This window comes from Megascapheus bottae, unplaced genomic scaffold (genome assembly GCF_031878675.1).
Source record: "Megascapheus bottae isolate mThoBot1 unplaced genomic scaffold, mThoBot2.hap1 H_1, whole genome shotgun sequence".
In the NCBI taxonomy this organism is placed as follows: Eukaryota; Metazoa; Chordata; class Mammalia; order Rodentia; family Geomyidae; genus Megascapheus; species Megascapheus bottae.
Window position 1 is genome coordinate 3,500,888 of NW_028327858.1, and position 12,739 is coordinate 3,513,626.

Genomic DNA, 12,739 nt, shown 5'->3' on the forward strand with positions numbered 1-12,739 from the left:
ACTTGCTTTCCTGATTGTTGCCTCGTTCCTCTCACTGTTGGCATAGAGGAAGGCAGTTGATTTTTGGGGGTTAATTTTATAACCTGCTACCCTTCCAAAGTTTTGAATCAGCTCAAGGAGCTTGGGAGTAGAGTCTATAGGATTCTTTAAATACAGAATCATGTCATCTGTAAAGAGGGATAATTTTACTTCCTCTTTCCCTACTTGGATCCCCTTTATGCTTGCTTCTTGCCTTATTGCACTGGCTAGGAATTCTAATACTATGTTAAAGAGGAGTGGAGAGAGTGGGCATCCTTGTCTCATTCCTGATTTTAGAGGGAATGGCTTTAGCTTTTCGCCATTAAGTATAATACTAGCGGTGGGTTTGTCATACACAGCCTTTATTATATTGAGGAATGGAGCATGTTTTTCTTAACTCAACTCCAGTACAGTTGGAATTAGAGTTTGAAGACAGATGATATTCCATATCACTGTTTTGGGGAAGATGAGAGAAGACTCATTGTAGATAGTGTGTGATAGGTTGCCTTTTTCTTTCCTTCCCTTCTCTATTTGTCAGTATCCTTAAATATTGTACATGAAGAGAAGTCTAGCTGTACTGCCATGCCTGCTTTTTTGACTTTCTTTCAACATTATTGTTTGGTCTTACAAAGGCAGCTATAATTTTTTCTACCATACTATATTTAAGAAAAATATCTAGCATAATTTAATTTACTATATGTTCTCATAGCTCTATTAGTGTAAGTTCATAGTATTAACTGTCCTTTTCTCCTGTGTTTGAATCACTGCATATGCTACCATTTTTGACATTCATTTGGTACACTGAAAGGTACCATTTAAGATGTGATGTTTTAGGTGTTTTTAATGGGAACATTCTTTAAAAAAATGCTCTGTCCTATGAAGTCAGCTAATATTCTTTGAGATTACATCTACTGAATAGCAGTATCAAGCTTAGAAATATTAATAATCAAAGAGAATGCCTGACTACAAAGAATTTTAGACTGCTTTTCTTTAATGGTGTGTAAATTGGTTAAAACCTTGTGATGATGTTTAATTTCATATGGGGATCATTATATGCTATCTTAGAAGCCAGCTTCAAAAGAGAAGGTTCTAAAAATATTTCAACATCAATACCTTCAGAGCTTGCTTCTTCATAGTGAATATTGAAGAATGGTACTCATTTAGATGTGGGAATTTAAAAAGTTTGTTTTATCTTTTATGCTGTTTCTACTACATATTGTCAGATAAATAATTGGGATCAATGAAGGTCTAATTCAAATATACATATGTTGGTTATTACTTCTTAATGTCATTTAATAAGTCTCTTAATCTACTATTTATAATAGTCAAACATAATTCTCAATACAGTACCAAATGATTCCATAGGCTTTATGGTCCCATAGACTGGACACATCCTGTACAGGCCAGAGCTTCAAAAGCCCATGTCTTCATAGAAGCATGGAAGTAGAAGGGCCAGACAGGTGTAAAATCCAAAAGTCTCTTTCTTTTGAATTTCAGAAAGATAAAAGATTATCTGGGCTGAACAAAGGGAAAATTTAGAGAAAAGAGAGGTTGAAAAAAAAGGAATATTCTTGGGAAGGGCCCTGCACCTTCCCTCAATGCCAGGCCAAGTCAGTCAGAAAGACAACGATACAGCACAAACATGTTTGAGGATTTGGGAGGAGCTTATGGAGGGAACTTGACCTACCAGATCTCCATAAGAGAATGTGTTTCTTAAAAGTATCCTGTGTCCTGCTTAACAAAATGACAGTGGAATAGCAGTGGCCACCTATGTTTTCCACTCCAAAGAAGGATGAGATAGCTTCAGAAAACCCCATTAGACACATAGAAACACAAGAGAACAACCACACACTCTTCCTCGCTCTTGAGAGGGGCTCAGAAATTGCTGAGCTGGTTTTCAGAGCTTTGCATAGAGCAAGGAAGACCAGTTACAACTTTGAGGACTCCTAATATTAGTTACTGAAGTCAATATTCTGAATTACTGGGGGCCACTAGTGTGAGTCCTGCAGTCTAAAAACATTAGACATAACAGTTGCGAGGTTCAAGATCAGGAAGAGGTGGCTAGCCCAAATCTGGAAGAGAAAACAAATTCACCTTTCTTCTGTGGCTTTGTTCTAGCCTGGCCCCCAAGGGTTTGTGTGGGGTTAAGGATGATCCTTGCTGCATCCACTGGTTCCAATGCCAGTCTCTTCTGAAATATTGTCAGAGACAGACCAGAACTAATGTGTTTATCGTCTGAGTGTCCTATAACTCAGGGAAAATATCACCTAACTTTAACCACCACATTCATCAGGATTAAATTTTTGCCAGGTAACATGGAGACTTTGAACCGTAATTAAGATCTCTTACAGGAAAATTAAATCATGTTTTCTTAAACATTTGAGTTTGCAAACAAAGAATGAAAAAATACTTGGCTATTTTTTTTTATGGTTGTGCGGCTTGAACTCTGGGCCTGGGCGCTGTCCCTGACTGTCCTTGAGCTTTTCAGCTCAAGGCTAATGCTCTACCATGTTAAGCCACAGCACCACTCTGGTGGCTTGGAGATAAGAGTCTCATGGACTTTCATGTCTGAACCGTGATCCTTAGATCTCAGCCTCCTGAGTAGCTGGGATTACAGGAATGATCCACTAGTGCCTACCTCAAGCAAAATTTTTTCACTGGCCAATGAGAGATCAAATTATTGTAAAGTTCAAAAAATAAGTTCTTAAGATCACATATCCAACTATCATCCATCAATAAAAGTATATACTCTAAGGTTATTTTTAATTGGACAGTTAAAATATGTATTATATATTTCTAAAGTATATTTTCCTAGAAATATCAAAAAGTATTTGATTATACTGGAAGAATTGAGCTAGGCAGGAAAAAAGAGAAAGTCTGGAATTGACTTTATATGTAGAACAAATCATGCAGATGACAAAGAATTACTACAAATGTGAAGCAAAATAGCTGAGTTACTCAACACCACATATTGGATTCCCATAGCCTACAGAGTTTTGAAACTGAATGGGATGGACCGAAATGTGGGTTTTCCATGTTTCTAGAGTGTTACTTCTGTAAAACAGCTATGTAGAAGCTGTTTAAAAAAATCACTCCTGGTATTTCAGAAACTATCCATCAGGCATAGTGGGTACCTCTACCCACATTCTATATAGATCAGGAAAGAAATTTATTCATGAAAACATGTGAGAGAACCCTTATGGAGAGTCTTGTCTTATTGTCCAGCTATGCTTAGGTCAACATGCCAGCCCATTGACCCTTTTGTGAATCACTTTCTGAAACCTGTCCCCTGGCCATCCACATGTCACTTCAATTGGATGTTGCCATTTGAATTGAGCTATATGGAAGCAGTTAAACAATAGAAATGGGGGTGAGAGATGATTTTACATTAAGTGTTGCCACAATTTTTCATGGTCAATAGTTGAGTGCCCTAGTTAGAGAGCCTGGCTATGCTATGAACCGACTTGGCAAGTAGATAATACAGCTCCTGTCTATCAATGAGCCACTGTCTAGCAATAAGCACCACATTCTGAATTTGGTTGAATATCTACCTCCATCAACGATGGGATTTGTATTTACTTCTAATTTTTTCAGCATTTTTGTTAGCTTACGTGAGTGATACAGAGGTCATTGTACATTAAAAAGTAATTTGCTGATTCAAGTGAGAACATTTGGAGGAGGGAGGTTTTGGTTGGCTGGCTGGCTCAAAGTTATGTTTTTTTTTTTTAAAATTGGGGCAACGGTGGTCTTAGGTTTCCCCATCATAAATTTTACATTGTGCTCCATTTTGTTTGTTTTGGTCTTCTTTGCTTTACTGCCTTTGATGTTTGCTTTCCTTAGGACAGGAGAGAGAAGGATAAGCTCTGTACACTGTAAAGATTTTTCTAGCCTGACTAGGAAAATACAGGTGATGTAGAAATTAAGGAGCTGATAAGAAATGGGCAGGAGAAAGGAAACATGCTTCCCCTTCTCTCCCCCCACCCCATGGAAGAGGGTATTTGTTTTGCTTCAGGAAGAAGAGAGGGATAGCAAGAGAATCCTAAGCCAAGGTTAGGAACTAAAACTATCTCAAAATGGAGCTTTGTTTAAAAACATTGGTGGATAGGAAAGGGGGGAAAACAAGATGAGGGTGGGGGTGGGGGGGAGGGAAATGGGGACCAAGACATGAGAAAGGGTATCAATGTATGTGAAGTAATGCACCTTCTATCTGGTGAATGTAATGTAACCCTTCTATTAATTACAATAAAAATTATATGGAAAAAAAAAACCACTGGGCTGGAACCAAGGAGAGGGCAACAGTGCTAGTCTGCCTCTTATAGTGTCAGTGGAAGCTTGTGCAGAGCTACTGTGCTTCTAATCCTGGCATTCAAGGCTATATAGGACTGCTTTCATGGAAAGGTATGCATTTGTTCAGGTTCCTGAAGCAATGTGCTTAGAGATGTCTTTCAATTTTCTGCCTAAGCTCTCCCCGCCCCATGTCATTTTCAGTGTTCTCAAAAATCTTACCTGATTACTAGATGCCATCTTCTTTATAAAGTGTTCCATTCTTGAAACAAAGATTGCTCAAAAATCAAAGTGCTCTGGTTGGACATTGTTTGAGGTGCCTATAATTCCAGCTACTTGAGGGGCAGAGATAAAAAGGATCATGATGCATATCTGGCTTGGAAAAATAGTGTGAGCTTATATCTGAGAATCAAAGTAGTAGGACTGTGAGTTGATTGACAGAGGGTTTGCCTAGAATGCCCAAGACTTTCTGTTTAACCCTTAAAAAGAAAAGGGGAAAAATCCAAGAGCCTTAACTGAGAAAAAACAGAAATTCTAGTAATTTACTAGTTTTTGTGCACCAAAACTAGCCAGATGACCTGGCTGCTTATTCCAGTGATACATAAACACAAAGCAAGTTGCTCCAATGTTGTCTTTTTATCCATTCCTATTCTCCAAAGCTAAAAATTTAATAGCCTCAATTAAATGCTACAGAATACAGAACTACAATGGCAAACTCACACACACACACACACACACACACACACACACACACACACACACAAAGAGAGAAGGAGAGATGGAGGGAGGGAGGGAGAGAGGGAGGGAGGAGGAGAGAGAGAGAGAGGGGGGGGGAGGAGGGAGAGACCCATGAGAGTTTTTTTTTCTCTCAAACAGAATCATAATAGACATATTACATTGCAACTTGGGAACTTAAGTATTTAGCTTAATGATAAATTCTGGGTACAAATTGGTTATGAGTCTCTGTGTCTAATGATGGCTGCCAATGTTTCAGAATTACCTTGCCTGGATTCAAATCCAAGCCCTGGAGCTAAATATTTGTCTAACTTTGGGAAGGTTACTCCTGAGTTTTCTCATTCTTTAAATGAGGATAATAACAGTTTGAACCTCAGGGGCTTCTGCTGAATAAATGTGTCTACAGAAAAATCACACCCAGGAATAAATGTAAGTTATCTGTTGCCCATACATGTCAGAAGATGTTCTCACGTGCCCAGACTTTTAGACTTTTCCATGGTGAGATTATTTTAGTGGTTGTGTATGTGTATGTGTGTGTATTTTGTGTGTGTGTGTGTGTGAAGTTCTCTTTCATTTTTTGTTTCCTCCCTTGTTCATTACTCCTTATCTTCTCCCTCCTGTATTTTTCTTTTCTACCCCAAACTTGTGAATGATATTAGACCTTTTAAGTGCAATTTGCTCCTATCTTACGTAGTCTTAGATGCAACTTATGTACAGGTTTTGTGTCAAATTACATGTACATCTAATATATGTGTATACATGTGCATATGCATTTAGGTTATATTGTTGACACCATACTATTAAAGAAAACCATTCCAGCATGGTTAATTTGCATTTGCATCTCTCATTTTTTTTCTCAGTATTAATTTTTGAAGGCCTCTCCAGGTCAACCATATTTTTACTACTACACACTTTTACTTCTACCAAGGGTGCTGCAACCCACATCTGCCTACGTGAATCTTCACTTAGTACTGGATGCTTTTTAATAGGGTGAGGGACTAAGCAGTCCAAAGATTTTCCCTAGTCTTAATAAATGTTTACAGATTGCTTTCTGAAGAAGCAATACCAATCCATATTTTCACTGGTCACATTTTAAGACAGATAATCCAACTGACAATGCTGTTATTGTTACCATGAAATTATTTTGGCTGGTCAATTTAATGTGATAGGTTATTGTTGTTTATTTATTAGTAAATTGGAAAAAAAGATTTGCACATACTTGCTTAGTCATTTTCATTTCCCATTCCATGAACTGAATATTTTTATTTGTTGCTCATTTTTTTCTATTAGGTTGTCTGCTTCTTGTTAATTTGTAAAGTTCTCCTCATGTAATTATAGCATTTAAACCTTAATCTGTCATTTGTATTGCAAACATGTTTCTGAATCTGCCATTAGCTTAATATGTTTATTTATAGAGTTTTCTGCCATGTAGCAGTTATTTATTAGATTTTGTCTAGGTATTCCACAGAAATATTAGGAATATAGAAATGTATTTAGCATTTAACACTCTTTTGGTATCTGACATGAAGTAGGATTATGATTCTAACTATGTCAGGATGGGTTTCCCAGACTGTAGAGAAGTTTTGTTAAGCAGATTATCTGTTTTTCTCTTCTTGGTTGAGTTACACTCTAGTCAAATATCAAATCCTCATGTAAATACTGTCTTTTCCTGAATTCTCTATTCTGTTGATATTTTTATACTTATTCCTATATTTTTTTTAATTTCATTAACCTTGAATATTTGGATGCCTGATGAGGGTGAAGTATCATTTTTATTTTTATTTTAGGTTGGTAATTGATGTTTTCATCTCATATAATCTTTTAAGAATTCATAAAATTGAAAACATATTATGCCTAACACATTATTTCTAGTACTATTAGTATATAAATGAATGCTGAACCCCAGATTTCTACTGGAAATGGAACTGTATCTATGCATGCATAGATGCATAGATGCAACCGATGAATACACTCTTCCTTTATATGTTCTAAACTGAAGGAGATTTATGTATTTACTTATTTATTTAATGTGATGGTGTGGTCTTTTTCTTGCTAGGCAGGGCACTCTTAACACGTGAGATACATGCCAAACCCTTCTGTTTTGGTTATTTCTTGAAACAAATGTCTAGCCTTTTTGCCCATTGCTGGGAGCCTGCAAGGACAATGTTCCTCTTATTTCTTGTTCCTGCAGTAGCTGGGTGACAGCCATTTGCTACCATGCCAAGCATTTTTTGTTGTTGTTGTTGTTCTTTTTTTGTTTGTTTTTTGAAATGTGGTCTGATGAATTTTATACCTACATTGGCCTCAAACGGCAACCTTTCCAATCTTAGGCGTCCCTCGTAGCTAGGATTATAGGCATGAGCATGAGCCACCACACTTGACCAGGCAGATTTATTTTTATATTAATTTATCATCTAAGAACTGAATACACTATTCTTATTTTTAGATTTCATTTTATTTCCCTTAATACAATATATAAATATCATAGGTTCTATGGCTTTCTTAGCTTAAATTATAGTTTGTTTGATTGATTGATTGATTGATTTAGTCCTGTAGCTTGACCTCAAGGCTAGTGCTCTACCACTTGAGTTACAGCACCACTTCCAGCTTTTTCTATGTATGTGGTATGGAGAAATGGAACCCGGGTCTTCGTGCATGCTAGGCAAGCACTCTACCATTAGGCTAAACTCTTTATTTATTTATTTATTTATTTATTTATTTTTGTGCCAGTTGTGGAGCTTGAACTCATGGTCTGAGTGCTGTCATTGGGTTTTCTCAAGGCTAGATCTCTACCACTTGAGCCACAGCGCCATTTCCATTTTTTTTTCTATGTATGTGGTGCTGAAGAATTGAACCTTGGTCTTTGTGCATGCTAGCAAGCAATCTACAACTAGGCCTAACTCCTGGCCCTTAAATTGTCATTTTAAAGAAAATTTTTTCTCCTTCCCTTTTAGAGTATATGTTATCAGAGTCGAGAAACACTATTAGTTTTAGTTGGTTTACTTTGTATCTTGCTAAGTCCATCAAGTATTTTTATCAATGATAACATTTTTTCTTTTTATTTATTGGATTTTAAATAAACCATTATATCAGCAATAAAAGAAAAAGAGTTTTATCCCTTTATTTCTTTTTTTAACAATTACTTAATTTCATTTTCTCATTGTTTTCACAAACAATGTAAATAATAGAAATAGAATTAATAATAATAGTTTTGGATTATGAGTGTAGAATAAGTTACAGTAAAATCCTTTCCCATCTCCTAGAAGGCACTGATTTTGCCTTATCTCTTTACATATTTGCCTTTTTTCCATAATGCCATGTTTGGTATGTTATATGCATAATCTGTGTGGTCTGGCTTCTTTCATTCTGGCAAATTCATTTACAGTTCATCCAGGCTGTTTCATGAAGCAATCCATCCTGAAACTGTATCATACTGTCTGTTTCTTCATTGACTTGTTGAACAACTTTCCGGTTCTTTATAGTTTGGAGTGATAATGAAAAATGCTACTGGCAACTGTTGGTGCCCAGGCATTGAATCCACCTCAAATGGATGTTTATGACAGTGAGATGAACATTCTGATTCACTTGTTTTCCATATGGATATCCGATCACTCCAGCACCATTGTTGAAAAGGCATTCCTTTCCTCCCTTGCCCTGCTTCGGAGCCTCTGTTGAAAACAAGTTGTCTGCATCTGTATAAATGTACATTGGACTTTTCTTTCTGCTACAATGATCTGTTCTTCCATTTTTCTATTACTATCATACTGTCTTTATGACAGTGGCTTTGTAGAAATTATTGAAATTCTAGTGTCTGTTTTTCTTTATTACTATTTGTCTTCAATATTTTTATTATATTTTCAAGTGAATCTTAGAATCATCCCATCTATTTCTTTAAAGTGATGACTGAGTTTTTAAACTGGACTCTCTTAAATTTGGAACTGGATTTAGTGAGAGTGTCTTTTAACAGGACTGAATATTCTGGTTCTTAAACATGCTACAGTTCTTCATTTATTTAAGTTTTCTTCCATGCGCTTTAACTAAGATCTGTAGGATTCAATATATAGATTTTGCAAATACATTGTAAAATTTGTCCCTTAACATTTTATGGATTTTAGTAGTGTTATATGTGCTATTGTTTCCTTAATTTCATTTTCTCTTTGTTTGTTGCTAATATAAGAACTCAACTGATTTTGGAGTGTTGACATTTTATCTTGGTATCCTACAGTCTTGATTAATACCAAGATTTGCTTTTATAATTTTCTAAGATGCCCATCAGTACTATAAAGAATTGATTTGCTGCTCCCCTCATTCCTGCCTGCCCCCAATTCTTTTTTATTTTTTTGCCTCCTGGGGCTTGAATTCAGGGCCTGGGCACTATCCTTGGGCGTTCTCAAGGTTAGAGCTCTACCACTTGAGCCATAGCACTTTCAGCTTTTTCTGTGTATGTGGGACTGAGGAATTGAACCCGGGTTTTCATGCATGCTAAACGACCACTCTACCACTAGGCCAAACTCCTTGCCCCTGTCCTCAATTCTTAATTCCTCTTTTTTTCTTGCCTTGTTGACTTTGCTAGGACTTCAGTTCAATATTCAATTGCTGACAACAGATGTCCTGATCTTAAAAAGGCAAAGTAAGTTTTGATAGCTCAGTAGTAGAGTCTTATCTTGTGTTATCTTGGATTTAATTATTAGCACTATGGTGAAATGAAGAGGCAGAGGCAGATGGTAGGAGGAGCAAGGTGGGAAAAGAATTTGAGAAAAAAAGAAAAAGAAGAGCAAAGCCTTTAATGCACTATTTTACCACTATATAGCCTATATTATGGGCTACTGCTATTTTTTGCTTTCTCTTTCTCTTCCTTTTTTCTTTCCTTTTTCAAGCAATGAACTTTTATCAGGACCATAAAGTTACTGAGAGATTTTCTTTTTAATCATGACTGAGTGAAGAATTTTGTTGAATTTTTTTTGCATCTGCTGTAATGTTCATATGGTTTTATTTTACCCTTTATTATATTAAGATGGTGAATTACACTGATAGATTTTCACATTGTAGCCAATTTCATGTTCTTGAGATAAATGGAATTGGTTATGACAGGTTGATCTTTCCCCATAATTCTGTACTTGAATTATTAATATTTTGTTAAGGATTTTCAGCTCCAAGTTCATATGGTATTTTGCTCCTTCTCTGACCCCTTTCCCTCCCTCTCTTCCTTTCTTTTTTTTTTTTGCCAGTCCTGGGCTTGAGCTCAGGGCCTGAGCACTATCCTTGGACTTTCTCAAGGCTAGAGCTCTACCACTTGAGCCTCAGCACCACTTCCGGCTTTTTTCTATGTATGTGGTACCAAGGAATAGAACCCGGGTCTTCGTGCATGCTAGGCAAGCACTTTAACCACTAGGCCAAACTCCTGGCCCTCTTCCTTTCTTTTTAATAATTTTCTTTCTCCAATATTTCTATTAACCTTCAACAACATAAGACAGGCTCGTTTGTGAAAGTTTAATCTTCCTGTAGTGCTTTTTCTCTTCATTCAGTCCATGCAAAGATGTATCCCAACAAATGAGACCCCTAAGAAAGTTATGATGAAAGCTCAATTTCTTTTGCCTATGACACTCAACTCTCTCTTTTCTTTTATTTCTTTAAAAAATTATTACCTTTACATAGTTGCACATCGGAATTGTAATTCAACAAAGCAGTGTATAAATACAACGGGTCTTGATCAACACCATCTCTTCCTTCTTCCCTTTCTTCTTTCCTACCTTCCTTCCTTCCCTCCCTGCCTCCCTCCTTCCCTCTCTCTCCCTCTCCTATGCCCCTTCTTTATTTCTTGGGACTTGAACTCTGGGCCTGGGCGCTGTCCCTGCAATTCTTTTACTCTAGGCGAGCACTCCACCACTGGAGCCACAGCACCACTTCTGGCATTTTTTTAATTTTTTGTGGGTCTCGGGACATAAACTCGGTGTGGGCAATGTCCCTGAGCTCTTCAGCTCAAGGCTGGTTACCGCCCTACCCTTGAGCTAAGCCCTGCTTCCTATTTTCTAGAGGTTAATTGGAGATAAGAGTCTCAGGTCCTTTCTGAGTAGTTTTATTGGAGATCAGAGTCTTACCAAGTTTCCTGCCCTGGCTGGCTTCCAACAAGACCCTCAGATCCCAGCTTCCTGAGTAGCCAGGACTACAGGCATGAGCCACCACGACTTTTAACATTATCACCCATCCCTCCCCAACACGTCCTTTCTATCACTTTTTAAGTGATGTACATGGAACTTTCCCCTACATTCTCCCCCACTTCTCTTCGTTCATCCACTCTTCTCTTCTTGACCCCACCTGACCTCATTTTCCAGTGTTTATTTTGTTGAACTTTGATTTTTACTTTTCTAAGCCATTTCATTATTTTGAGTTCTCCCCTGAATCTGTTATATTTCAGTTAATATATTTGCAGATACTTGTACACCATATGATGTATTTATTTATGTGTTTATAAACTAATTCTAGCTTCCACATATGAGAGAAAACATGCACTTTTTTTTCTGTGGGCCTGGCTTACTTTACTTAACAGAAACTATGGAATGCTTGTGTCACCCTTGTGCAGGGGTCACGCTAATATTCTCTGTATCATTCTAATTTTAGTATATGTGCTGCCAAAAGAAGCACCCTTCCTTTCTTTTGTAATGACATTGTCAGACTTTGAGCTAAAGGTTATGATGGCCTCATAAAATGTTAAAAGTATTTTTTTCATTATTTTCTGAAAGACATGTTTAAATGATTTTTTATTTAAGTACCCTAGTAGACTTCACCAGTAAACTTTATCAAGCTTAGAATTTTGTGTGTGTTTGTGTGTGCATGTGTGTGTATGTGTGTATGGGGAAGTTTTAAACTAAGAATTCCATTATTTCACCATTAATATGAATATATGAATAAATTCATCATTAATATTCATTTAACTTACTAGCATTAGCAATAAGAAGATAGCTTATTTTTCTTTGTCAGTTTTGATAGTAGTGGGTCTTATCAAGGATATATGTCAGTCTCATCAGATCTATTACCATTGCATTATAAAATATGTCCTTATCATTAATTTTTAAAAATATTTGTGACAACCCTAGTGATTCCTATCGTTGGTATTAAGGACTATTACATTTATTCTCTTTTTCCTTGAGAGGTACTCAAAGGTAGTTGTAGATAGATAGCTGTGATGTGTGTGCTTTTTAAAATTTTTCTTCTAAAATGTCAGGAAAAGCTTCTAGATCTCTAGTTTCCTTTTTTTTTTCTCATCCAAGTAGCTGGCAAAGAAGTCAGTCCCCTGGCTTATGTTTTCTTGGATTTCTTATAGATCCAAGTCTCTGCAAGTCATCAGGAAAACTACACAAAAATACATGCTATTCAGGAGTATAGAGGTCTTTGAAGGAAAGCTTTCTCTAGAATCCTCCTCCTTCAATTCTTTATACAAAGGCTTATTAACATCCTTTGGGACATGATTTCATTCCAAATATTAGAGACACACCTTTTTTTTTTTTTTTTTTTGTCTGTCATGGGGCTTGGACTCTGGGCCTGGGTGCTGTCCCTGAGCTCTTCAGCTCAAGGCTACTGCCCTACCATTTAGCCACAGCACCACTTCCCATTTTCTTGTGGTTAACTGGAGCTAAGACTTTTGGGAGATAAGACTTTTGTGCCTGGGCTGGCTTTGAACCATGGTCCTCAGACTTCAGCTTCC

At 36.8% G+C, this 12,739-nt stretch overlaps 1 non-coding gene across 1 annotated transcript; it reads right to left on the reverse strand.

Moving 5' to 3' along the window:
- Positions 1-11,572: 11,572 nt before the first annotated feature.
- LOC150039005 (U6 spliceosomal RNA) lies at positions 11,573-11,679 on the reverse strand. Its single transcript, XR_016534577.1, has one exon. It is a non-coding gene; the product is annotated as a U6 spliceosomal RNA (small nuclear RNA).
- Between the last annotated feature and the right edge of the window lie 1,060 nt (positions 11,680-12,739).